The sequence below is a fragment of the Protopterus annectens genome, chromosome 5.part0 (genome assembly GCF_019279795.1).
Source record: "Protopterus annectens isolate FY-2018-M chromosome 5.part0, PAN1.0, whole genome shotgun sequence".
Classification (NCBI taxonomy): Eukaryota; Metazoa; Chordata; order Ceratodontiformes; family Protopteridae; genus Protopterus; species Protopterus annectens.
In genome coordinates, this window is record NC_056735.1 from 1009257328 (window position 1) to 1009270668 (window position 13341).

Genomic DNA, 13341 nt, shown 5'->3' on the forward strand with positions numbered 1-13341 from the left:
TAACTTTAAGCCGTCTCCAGTGTGCCTAGACCGTTTTTTTCTGGTTGAAATAATTTAGAACTAGTTTGCTTTATCTTACTTGAGAAACTTCATGCTTACCCAAAATACACGCAGCTTAATTCAACTGATCATAACTAAATATGTCTTTATTAAAGTTATGTAAAATAAAGTTTACTTACATATTTTCTATGCAAATTAAGCTGAGTTCTGCTTATCTCTATGAACTGCAGTAACACGTTAGCATGTATGTCAACAGATTCACAGAAACAGACTTCAGGTTGCCATGGAGGAGTTGCTTTGAGCTGTGCTAAGATAAGCTGGCCTGGGGACACATTAAAGTGCCTAATATATCTTACATTTGTCTATACAAAGAAAGGGAAAGATAGAGTCAATGATATTTAGGTTCCAGAACCCCGAAGCCTAATCCATGCCCATTTTGTATTCTTTGACACACCCTATCACATTATCCCACTGTGTAGTTTGATTAAAAGAAAGTGACACCAGAAGTGAAAAAAAAGTATTAACTGTTGCACTAGTTGAAAATGCATGCTTTTGCAACTGAGTAATATATGACTTTAATGCAAATATTGCAAATAAAGGTTAAAACATTACAGTGCAAGGGGAGAAAAAAATTTCATATAAGCAAATAAAAAATAATGATTTATAAACTGACTTTCATTTACCATAATATAAAAAAGTCTGCATATTTCTTATAAAAAGAAGAAAATCTCCATACCTATGTTACAATGCAGGCTGGTAAACCAGCTTGCCAAAAATAGCAGTTCCATGTCTAATGACCCTACATAGTAGTTGGGTTTGTTTATGGTGATGTCACATCCTGGAGGATGTGGTTTCCTCCCTCTAATCCTCAGCCTTGTAGTTACATTCCTCACTTTGGTCCTGGAACTTTAAATGATGGCAGCACTTGTAAAGGTACAAAACCGAACTCCAAACTGTTCCCATAAAAAGTAAAAAATCATTGTCTACCTTTGTAATGCAAATATATATCTATATGTGATCAAAAGGTTCAAGTAAGCATAAACATATCTGTAAACAGAAATGTATCTGTATGCATATACGATGGGTTTATGTGCACATACACTCACACACACCCATAATATATATATATATATATATATATGTATGTGTATGTATACATACACACATTACTTTGCACAGTACTTATTAATATGATAACTACCAAAGATAGTACTTTTTCTGTAATGATAACTGCAAAAACAGGATGGCTGACATCAGTTAGCCACCATACCCTAAACAGATCAGATTTGAGGGTTAAAGTAGCACCTGAATAATCAGCACAGGGGGTTATTGAGAAATGAGCTGTTCAATATCTTACTTTCTGAGTTAAAAAGTGTGATGATTACAGCTTAGAACAACAGCTTTACATGATGTTACTTAAAATGTTAGTAAGATATGCAAGGCATAGTCTAAAGCAGAAACTTCAATGGAAAAGTATACAAAGATTGAAGGAAGTACCCATCCCTGAAACAGACAAGCTGCACACAGACAACAAAATCTAACAAGTTGAAGCAAGTTATGTTATCTTTCTGCTTTAACTTGTAGTAAACAAAAATTATACAATAACAAGTTTTATATACATATATACAAATATTTCAAGCACAACCAATATTTCTAGCCTGACAATATGCAAAAAAGTTGTTCCCATAATAAATGTCCAAGCTGCTCTTAATCATATATAAAAAGTGCTTGTTTTAATGTAATTTGGTCATCTGTTCCATGCATAAGCTACCCTCTTGGAAAAACAGTTAGTATATTTCTCAGTCCTATAATATCTTCTACATAGGTTGTCTGATGATTCTGTATTAATTCTGATAACTGCAAAGATTCCCAGAAGAAGATGTCTCTAAATGTCCTATATACATGAAATATTATCCCCTTAAATATCTGTGTGAGACACTGTACAAGTTCAGATATTTTAATCTTTCATAGTAACTTAAATTTTCACATCCATGGATGCCCTTGGTATATTTCCACTGTTCTCTTTCCAGTTAACTCATGCTTGTTTTCTTATAAGGTTTCCATATTGTTATCCCGTTCTCAAGTTTGGGTCTAATAGAACTAACAAACAATACATTCATTATTTCTGATCTCCAAGACTTTATAAATCCTTTATACAACCTATAGTTCTATAATGACCATTAACAAGTCGGTTTATATGATTAGAAAAACTCAAATCTGTATCTACCCATACACCTAGGTCCTTAAATTAATCTACACTTTCATTCACAGTGTGCTATATTAAGTATTCACCTTTTAACTTATTTCTCCCAAATCTCATATGCTTGTTTTTTGATGAATTTATCAGCATATTATTCTCCTGTGCCCAAATAGTCAATTTAGTCAAGTTCTTTTGCAGACATGCTTTATCTGTAGCACATGTAATCAGTTTGCCCAATTTCAGGTCATCTGCATATAGGCTGTAGAAACCTCAGATGAAAAACTATATATCTGAAAGATACAATCTAAACAAGTAAAGGCATAGGACAGACTCCTGTGGCACACTCTGAATGTAACCTCAAATTTCACCTGTCCAATTGCTATATGATACTTGTCATGTCCTATTTGTAATCCATGCAGCTATCCATTTTATCAAGAGTACATCAATACCTAGTTTTTCTAATTTATTGATCAGTGTTTTGTGCATCACCCTATCAAATGTTGAAGTTAAATCTATATAAATTATATCACATCACAATTGTTCATTCATAGCTGTTACTATATTATTATTGAACATCATGTTACAGATAGTAATATATATATATTTTCAACATATGCATTGTGTTTGCATGTCCCAACCTTTCCAATTCTGACTGTAATTTATCCAGTATGGCCTTCTCCATTATTTTCCTCAATACGAAAGTAAACATATTGGACTTTGTGACTCTGGGTTTGTCCTAATTTCTTTTCCCTTGAAGACAGATTTAACAAGTGGATGTCTCCAATCATGAAGAATTTCTCCATATGTATAAGACCTAGTAAATAGCAGCTATAATGGTACTGTAATTTCACGTGTTATCATGTCATTATTACTAATTCCATCTCCTCCCTGTGCTATGCTTGGACGCAATTTGCTTATTTCTTTTTCAATATGACCTAATTTGATTTCAGTATCTGAGGTAACTAGGATGTCACTAGGACAATTCATGACACCCTTTGTGGATACAAACTGCTTTGCATCAGATATTGTAAACATATATATTATCTGTTGTATTTGAAATTAAATTTTAGAATATACACTCTGTTTATCAATTTGTATTTCTGCACTCATCTCAGACTATGTTTAAATTGTCTGTTTTTACACTATGTTTAATTTGTTTGTTCAGCTTGTTTATTTCCATTTAAAAGTCATAGTTCAACCAATTTTTAAATTCTTATATATTTTTTTAACTTTCACCTTAGTCAAGTATCTTCTTTTCATCCTGAAGGTGTGTGTTAAGGTCTTGATTTTTAAACATGTTCTGTGTTAAGGTCTTGATTGTTAAACATGTTCTGATTTATTTGCATTCAAACAACTTCTCTTTCAAAATTTTCACCACTTCTGCAATTTTTCCATTGAACACATCACTCCAGCTGGTTTTAAATAGAGACGGTTTTGCTTCCATATAATCTGCTATTAATCTTCTGTGCATTGATTTAGATTTGACAAGTGCATGCCGTAGGCTCAGATGCTCTACACATTTCCATTTTTATAAATGGAACATTTTTTTCATGCAGGTATTTGTCCCATTCTTTCTCTCACAGTAACCTGACTCTCCTTTCTATATGTGATTTGTGAAAAATAGGTCCTATCACCTGTATAAGCTATGTCAGCTAAGAGGGCAGTACATTCCTTACTAACAGTCAGAGAGCACTTGTGGCTAAGATCACTTGTGCCACAATGAATAAAAATAGACCATACTTCCTTACGTTAAGGCATTCTTAGGTCTTTCTCACATCCTCTGTTTTTGCTTTGGGATAACATAATACTATTAAATGTTCATTGTATTCTCTGTAAATGTAAGTAATAGTTTCTCTAATAATTGAAACTCCAATTACAAGTAAATCTTTTCTAACCAGATCTGAAGAATCTTCATCTTCTAATTCAGTTATATCTGCTCATCACTATTAGTCTTATTAATCCCACTGTTTTCATTAATTATTACATTTTGAAGCATGCAATTCTCATCCAACTGGCTTTGTACATCCACAGCTTGAGCCGTGTTGCCAACGTCTGTCTTTTTCCTTTTTTTTCTTACAGTAATGTTCTTCAATCCGTCAATCTTCAGTTTTGATTTTTCCTTATAACCTGTCACTTGCCTCTATTTTCTACCTTCGCTTTTGGAAAACTGATGCCTTTTTCTGTAGACTGAAGGTTTCCTGCTAGAAAACTGCTATCATTCCCTGTAATCTGTGTGTTACATAACAAATAGTGTGTCCTTTTAAGAATGTATTCTCTTCGGTTTAATCAGTTTTTTTCTTTTTATTTGTTGTGAATGCCTTCCTTTCTTTTTTTATTTTTAATGTATGTTCTGAATCCTCAGATTGCTGAATACTTGTATCCAGAATTCCATAGTTGTCAGTGGTATTATCTTGTTCAACAGGGGTTAAGAAATCTTTCCTGACAATAGACACTTCCTTTCTTGAATGTACTCCGTTTTACATTTGCCTAACATTATTTATGTTATCAGTTCAGTCACTATTATATGTAACAACAGTTCTCTAAACTGTGCCAATTCTGCAAGTACAATTGTCATCAGTAACTCTAGATTTAATACTAATAATGGTAAGCAAATCATCCAACGTTTGACATGAGGAACGCAGATCACCAGTGTTATAAATGCTACCTTTAATTACACATAGCATTTTGTACACTGCATAAGATACTTGTGATTTATCAAATCATTAATGGCACACTCATGTAAGGAATCCATTTTCAGCTGCAAATTAATACAGAACTCAAAAAGAAAGGACAATGAAAATCTGTTACCACAGAATTCACAGAGATTTTAAATCAACTTCTATTAGAAAAAAATACACAAACAATAACTAAATATTAAATTAAGTAAAATCAAAGTTTTGTTCTGACTGTACCAGCTGTGAAAGTTACACAAAAACTGGAATTCCTTTGCTGACTACTGCTTGCAGCCATACTTCTTTTCAACAGTACAAATAAATAAATTAGAAACCAACATGTTGCAAAATCCTGTGTACTTGCTATCTTTTTTTTCCTACAAACAGTTACAAATAGCAGTAAAATAAAACATAAATCAAAACAAATCTCTATCAGGCAACTGCACACTCAAACACAAGCCAATACAGGATTGTTTAAATAAGCTCTGGATTTTACTATTCAAAAAAGCCCAGTCAGAGTGCCCATTGTAAACTCATTCCACAGGATTCAGCAAGCTCTGCATGGTATGCAGGCATAGTGCAAGAGCTGCTGCACTCCATATGGCCAATGAGCGATCCAGAAATGAGCTCCTGGGATGTGCACAAGTGCTCCTACACTATCCCTGCATAGACACCAGTGCTATATGCTAATTACCCCATTTGCTGGTGAAAACCATGCAGATGAGGTGAATTAGTGATCCAGGAAGCAGGCAGACGTCTGACCAGGAATAGTGTAACCTTCAGAAATGTATTCAGTTACTAACCGAATACATTTCTGCAAATTACAAAATGGAGGCATGACAACTCCAAAGAAAGCATGTATTCAATGTAGTAGGCATGCCAATGTCCAAATATATGGCCATTGGCATGTGAAATAGTTGCAAAATTATAAAAAAATAAATTTTTTGGGGGCCAATTTCAGCCATTTAAGCATAGGGCAGAGGTGCGCAAACGGGATCAGTCCGAATATATGAAAAAAAGTTGGAAATAAGCCTTAAAACCCAAATCAGCATTTTGCCATGATAGTCAATGACATACATAAGACAACAATACCAGGGAATAGTGGTTGCTAAGGGGGAAGGCTCAGTGTGAGTGTGGTAATTATGAATTAGCATTCTGTTTTATGCAAATGAGGGGACTGATACTGAATCACAGAATTCCTGTTAGTGTTAGCTTGCACCCAACTGTGTAGGTGCAGCAACACCATGGTATAAGTATAAGAGGTAAATTACCTCATAAGGGGGAGTGTCATGCATGCTGTAAGCATATTGGAGCTCTGTGGCCCGTGTTTGCTCTTAGGTAAGCACAACTAAGGAAGGGGCTGTGTCAGAGGCTGCCTAGCAGTGTTTACATTGCCTAAATGGGTGTGCATGCCACACACCGGGTTTCAAACAAAAAAAAAACAGAGGAAATAGCAGCTCTGTTCACATCTGAGCACAGGGTATGTGCAGCGCACCTCGGGGCTTAAACAGGAAGGCAATGGGAAGGGAAAACAGCAGTAGGAAGGTAATCAAGGAGAACTAGCATAGCTGGCAGGTGAAATTATCAGAATCAGCCAATTACACAGGCAGCAGCCCAGCCCAGCACACTACCATAAACTATGCAAACACCTTTCACTCTGGTTTTTCCCACAAACTCTACACCACTGGTGTAGACAGATGGGAAAATTTTACCTTACAAAACTTTCAAAATGTTATGGGCTGCTGTTGCTCTCATACATCAGTATGTGGAAGAGAGTGAGGGTGGTGAGGATGTGAATGCTGATGACCAACCCACAGTGAGGAGGAGGAGAAGAGTGTACAGACCCAGGGTAACCTACCAGTGGCTACATGAGCTGGAGATAGTGGAGCACTATAGGGTGGACAGGGACATTCTACAGCAAATTGATGAGCTGTGCCTGCCACGCCTTACACACAGAAATAACAGAGGGAAACCCATCCCAGTGGATACCAAGGTATGTGTAGGCTTAAGAATGCTAGCCACAAGTACCTTCCAAAGGCTAACTGGGATATCATGGGGATTTCACAGGCATCAGCATACAGGGTACTCTACCAGTTCCTGGATGCCATGTCAGCACATGCCAGTGAGCACATATATTTCCTCAACACCCATGAGTCATTGACCAGCAATATGTGTTTCTTCCAACAAACAGCAGAATACCCAGAGGTAGTGGGCGCTATAGACTGCATGCACATACATATCAAAGCACCACACGGTGAGCGGGATAGTGTCTACATAAACCGCAAGGGCTTCCCCTCCATCAACTGACAGGTTGTGTGCGATGCCCAGGGCATTATCTTGAATGTGTGTGCTGGCAGCTCTGGAAGGTCTCATGACTCCCACATCTGGCATATGATACAGCTGTACCAGATATTTGCCAGTGGAGACATCCCATATGGCCAGCTAGTGGGGGATGCTAGTTACGAACTAGAACTGTGGCTGATGACACCCATCAGAAATGCACACACACCCGAACAAGAACTCCATAATGAGGCACATGCACAAACCAGAATCATAATAGAGCGTGTGTTTGGGATGCTTGAGTCACATTTCCACTGCCTGGTCATATCCAGTGGAGCCTTGCAGTACTCTCCAGCTATATGAACACAAATGTTCATTGTATCTGCCATGCTAGACAATATGATCCTCTGGAATCAGCTGCGGCAGGAACAGCACAGGGCAGGGCCACACAGCCCCCCACCATTGTCAAGGCTATCACAGGCACAGAGGGACTCTGGGCAGGAACAACCTGAGTCTGCCCATGTAGGCAGAAGGAGGTGTGCCCAGTATGTCCAGGCTTTGGCAAAGAGGCAATGCATAGCACATACACTGACACGGTAGGGACCCAGGGAATGACACCTCTCTCTGACTTGCACTTACAGTAAAAGGGTTGCCAAACATGACACTACCTGTGCTTTACCATGTATAGGGAGTGTACTATGTGCATCAGACATAGTCAGCCCTCCAGCACCCACCTCAATATTGGCACAGCCACAAGGTAAGTACTCTTCCTATTAATTGCTGAATGGAGTAGTATGTTTTGCTAGTTGTGTCTATGGAATGGATGTGAACATGCAAGGGAATTGGGTGGCTGAATGGGATGGCAGCAGATAGTGGACACCTATATAGACAGCATGAAATCCATAACAAATACTGGTGTCAGCAAAGTAGACAGTACTAGACAAGGTGACAAATCGTACTGCAGTACATGTGGTGGCATACATATGTATAGGACACACACATGCATGTCAGTGAGGCTCACATACCCAACACCAGCCTCGGCCAGTAGGACAGGTGTAGATGATCATAAATAAAGGCTGTGCTAAGGCCTCCAATTGATGGCAATGGTGAACAGCCCCCTTCCAGACCTACACAGGTCTGACAGTTTTATGTTAGTTCTGAAGGGTAAGTAGTCTGAAACTGAAATGTAGGTCAATAAAACCTAAGATCCATACTCTACTGATATGCCTATAGTCTGCATGATAGGTCAGAATACAAAACAAAATGGAAACCAGCAGAGTACCTTAAATACTAGTACAGTCATAGCAAATGTTTATATTTGTCAGGTCTGCCCCCCTCCCACAATCCTATGTAGAAATACAGTAATATGTAGATGTGGGTTTAATAACAGTGGATCACAGATTACCTGAGCTGGCCCAATTTACAGGATAGATTATTGCATACAGGATAGAGTGTTGCATGTGTACAATATGCAGGGGTCCATGTGTTAGGTTGTTGTGTCTTCAATATTGTCTGGAAGTGGTCAGCATGTAGGCCTGGAGGGTAGTGTCTCGGTGGCCTATGGCCAGTACTGTTAATGACAGGGCCATGTTCCAACAACTGCAGTGCCAACCACAAAGCATCTCACCAATACCCATGTCAGCAGTTGTCCATACTCACTGTCCAGATGTCAATATCTGTCACAGTCTGAAATATGGACATGCCATGAATGTGGGTTCAGACATACACACAGTATATAGGGGGAAGTACCCTAGACAGAGTACATAAAATGTAACTGTCAACTGCACACACCTTTGGAATTGTATATACAGGTTAGCAGCACATTAGTTGTCTGTGTCATAAGGAATATTGATGTAGACAGGCCAATCACTGGCAGACCACAAAAGGCACAGTTATAAAATAATGAGAGATTGCCTATGTCCCCGCACAAGGCAGCATAAGGGGAATGTCCCAGGTATATCTGTGAGTCAACTGCAAGAAGCTTCCATATCACACATGCACTCAGCTCACCCCACCATCATCCACAGGTTTATCACAGGTCATATCCCTGCTGTTGGGAATGAGTACAGTATGACCCCCACTTCTGTATGGGAATACTCACAGAATGCAACATGCTGAAGAGGTGCCCCATGCAGGTGTGTCCCTAGCTGTAAGCAGCAACCTGCCAGCATCCAGACCAATGGATTAATATGGACAGGAACTATTGCGATTAACACCTCACATACCTACCCTGTCACCCCAAGGGAATCCAGTGGCTCGCAGCCTGGGAATCTAGGAGTGACAGAATGTAGTGGCCTGGTACAGATGGTCTGCATCACTACCAAATGCAGTACAGTCCTCTGTCAAAGGCCTGTGCCTCACCCATACTGCCAATGTATGTTATCTCATGGGGTCTCAACTAACAACATAACACAGTCCACAGAACACAAATGCAAGGCCATGTTGACAAATCCCAGTAGCATGCCCGCCCACCATGTCCTTCTGCATGAACTGTGGACCAACCCCTAAATACCGCTGGGATGAAGAGACAACTATAGGGATACTTCTCAGATATTGCTTGCATAATGTTAGGAAGAGGATAGAATAACAGAATGGGGGGGTGTAAAAGTATGGACATCATGGAGTGTGTGAAGTCTGAAACTTTGATGTGTGCTCATACTACCCCTGCCTGCAAACCTAGAAATGGGTGGCTACAAACCTGCTTGTAAACCACAATGTGAAGGGGAACTGACCAGATATATGAGCCCTGCTTCTGGGTAACCTGTGTGAATCTGTACAGCTGAGAGGTATGGCCACAGCAGGATATTGCCATTCTGTTACGTCGATATATGTACAAGCAGGTGATCCTCAGATACCACAGTACCAAGGTGCTGGACCATTTACACAGACCCATTAGCTAGTGTCTGCAGCTACTCCCTCCAGAATGGCATGAGTGTGCAAGAATATGTAGGCTACAGACACAATACTGGACACAGCTTCATTCATCTTGTATTTCCCAGGAAATAACTGTGAGCAAATAAGTATATCTGTCAGTAGCTGATGACATAATACATCACAGTGTAAAACAGTACATATGTCTGAATATCTCTGCTAACACCAACCATGTGACACAAGCAGCACAGGCACAGTAGTTACAATATTCCACTATCTGTCACCCATTGTGTACTTCCATATTGTCAACCTATCTACAGATATCTTTTAGAAAATGGTTGCTAGCTGTAGGTATAGAACACCAAATCCTGGACTGGAGTACAACCTACCTATAATAGAGTCACACACTCAATACAGAGGGTTATACTGGGCATGCTCCTACACTTAGAGAAATGAAGCCCATGTCTGACAACACAGTGGACTATACATATCTGTCAGTCGCAGATGTCTGAGCACACACACCACATTGTACAACATTCATGCTTTGCATACACACATTGCATAGGAATACTCATACATATATAAGGCCAACACACTATATGTCAAACATACAAACAGAGAGATGTGGAGAAGAAATAAACATTGACAGAGAGATTTCCATCATGAGGCCTGTCCCACCCACCACACATCCAATTGGCCAATATCACATGATGTGCTGATGTCAATCATTGTAGACATTGCTTTTGGTAGCCCTCAGCCCTATAGTGCCTGTGGTGCTGTGTAACACAATAGTACAAATCAGTATTCATCTAGCATTTGTATACCCATTCCTGTCAAATGTAAAGTTGTGTGTGACTGAGTGTTGTGTGTGTGTTTCCAGAGGAATGGTTTATGGCCCATTCACACATACTGCACTTCCCATTGCCCATGTTAGCACTCATGCTGATGTCAGTCACCTTGAAATAACCCTCTGGCCAAGTCTCAGCCCTATAAGCTGTATGGCGTGTGTGATATGTGTATGATACTATAGTATAGAAAAATGGTTAGGTAGGAGTTCTAATCCCAAACATGGGAAGTGTGTGTGTGTGTGTGTGTGTGTGTGTGTGTGTGTGTGTGTGTGTGTGTGTGTGTGTGTGTGTGTGTGTGTGTGTTTGTGTATGGAGATGAATGATTTTGAGGCCATTCACAGTTACTACACCTCCCATTGCCCTACTTAAGCAAGTAAGCTGATGTCAGTCACCTTGAAATAACCCTTTGGACAAATTCCAGCCCAAAAACTCCATGTTGCTTGTGATAACTGTGTAATACCTTAGAGTAATATACTAGTTAGATAGGAGTTCTAATCCCTGAGATGGCAATTGTCAAACTGTGTGTGTTGGTATGAGAGAGTGTGTGTGTGTCTTTGATGATACTTGATTTTATGGACATTCACACTTACTACTCTCCCCTTACCCCTCCTTTAGCACTGCTGCTGATGTTAGTCACCTTCAAAGATACCTGTGGAGAGCTCCCTAACATATAACCTCCATGGTGCTTGCAATAACTGCGTAATACTATAATATAGCATATTAGTTAGGTAGGAGTTCTAATCCCAAACCTAAACCCAGCAACTCTGAAACTGTGTGTGTGTTTGTGTGAGAGATTGTGTGTGTCTTTGATGATATATGATTTTATTGACATACACACTTACTACTCTCCATTACCTCTCCTTTAGAACTGCTGCTGATGTTCGTCACCTTCAAAGATAGTTGTGGAGAGCTCACAAACATGTAAGCTTCATGGTGTGCGCCATACATATAGAACAATGTAATAGCAGTAACTACATAGGTATGGGTTTGAACCTCATTTGTGGCAAGTGTTTGTGTGTACATATGTATGTCTGTACCTCAAAGATTTTGGCCCCATTTATGCCTAGTACACATATCAGAGCCTGACTTTAGCAGTCCTGCAAATATCATTCACCTTTGAACTACCTGTTGCCAACCCTAAGCCATGTCAGGTCAGTGGTGCATGTGGTAAATGCATAACCATAATGGTCTATAAAGATTGTTAAATATATGTTTGAACCTCATCCATGGTGAATGTAAATGTGTGTGTGTAAGGTAAAATTATTTCTGCGATCTCTCACCTACTTCATCACCCAATGCTAGTATTTACAAGGGCTGGTGATGTTCCTCACCTTAGAAGTACCTTGGGACAACATCCATCCTATAAGCTCCATGGCATGTGCGATAAATGCAGTACATTATTGTAGCAATACATAGCTAGGTAGGGGTTTGAATCTCAGTACTGGCAAGTGTGTGTTTGTTTGTTTGTGTGTGTGTGTGTGTTTGTCATCAGTATCCTTGGTGGAGGTTGATGTGATTGTGTAATAACAGGATCCATTGTGGGACAGGTTTTGCTAAATTATTATGCTGAGGACCTAGTATATGTCACAATGTCCACCTTACAAGGATAACAGATGTCAAATACTGGAGAGGCTGGTGTAGACAATCCATGACCCTACACGTGACATTATGGATTGGAGAACAATATATGCAACCCTTCTATTACTCAGAGAACACTCTTCACCCACGTCTCATACACAAACACACTTGGCTAGGCAACAGCCACTACATTGGTAGTTCCCTGCATATTGCCTCACAGATAGTAACCATGGTGTGATTGCAGTGGACTACATGCCTTTTGAACACAACAGTGCCACTAACATCAGAAAGTACTTTGATGTGTTACATCTCCTGATTGAGTGTGTGTCATCCAGCAAGTAAAAAGACATGACACCCTGTTCCATCCACGCAGTAGGCAAATAAATGCTTACAGTGACCCTTTTGCTATGTTCCTCACTGGACACCTGCAACAACTGTAGAGTCTACAAATGTAACCCACAAAGGGAATACCATGCCTTATACACATGTCCTGTATGGACAGATGCCACTAACTCCATTGAATATCTGTATCATGCTGTCAGTGTAGGTGCAAATACAACTTCAGTTACATAGCCAGGTCTCACCAAATGAGGTTAGGAATGCTACATCAGAAGATAACAATCTGTCCACACAACACACAACAGAGACCTGTAGTACACTTCCACACATCAAAGAATAGCATGTGGGACATGTGCACAACCCAAACAATGTCCATGTTATGGAATATAGATCACATACATGGGAAGCAGTGCACATCATTGGCCACCCACAATAGTAACCCAGATGAGTGGATGGTGAGTACAATACCCAACCCTGGGAACCACTCTAGGGACTACACACCTGAGCCACACAGGAGACTATTGTCATGTGGCCTGATGCCAAGGTATTCCCT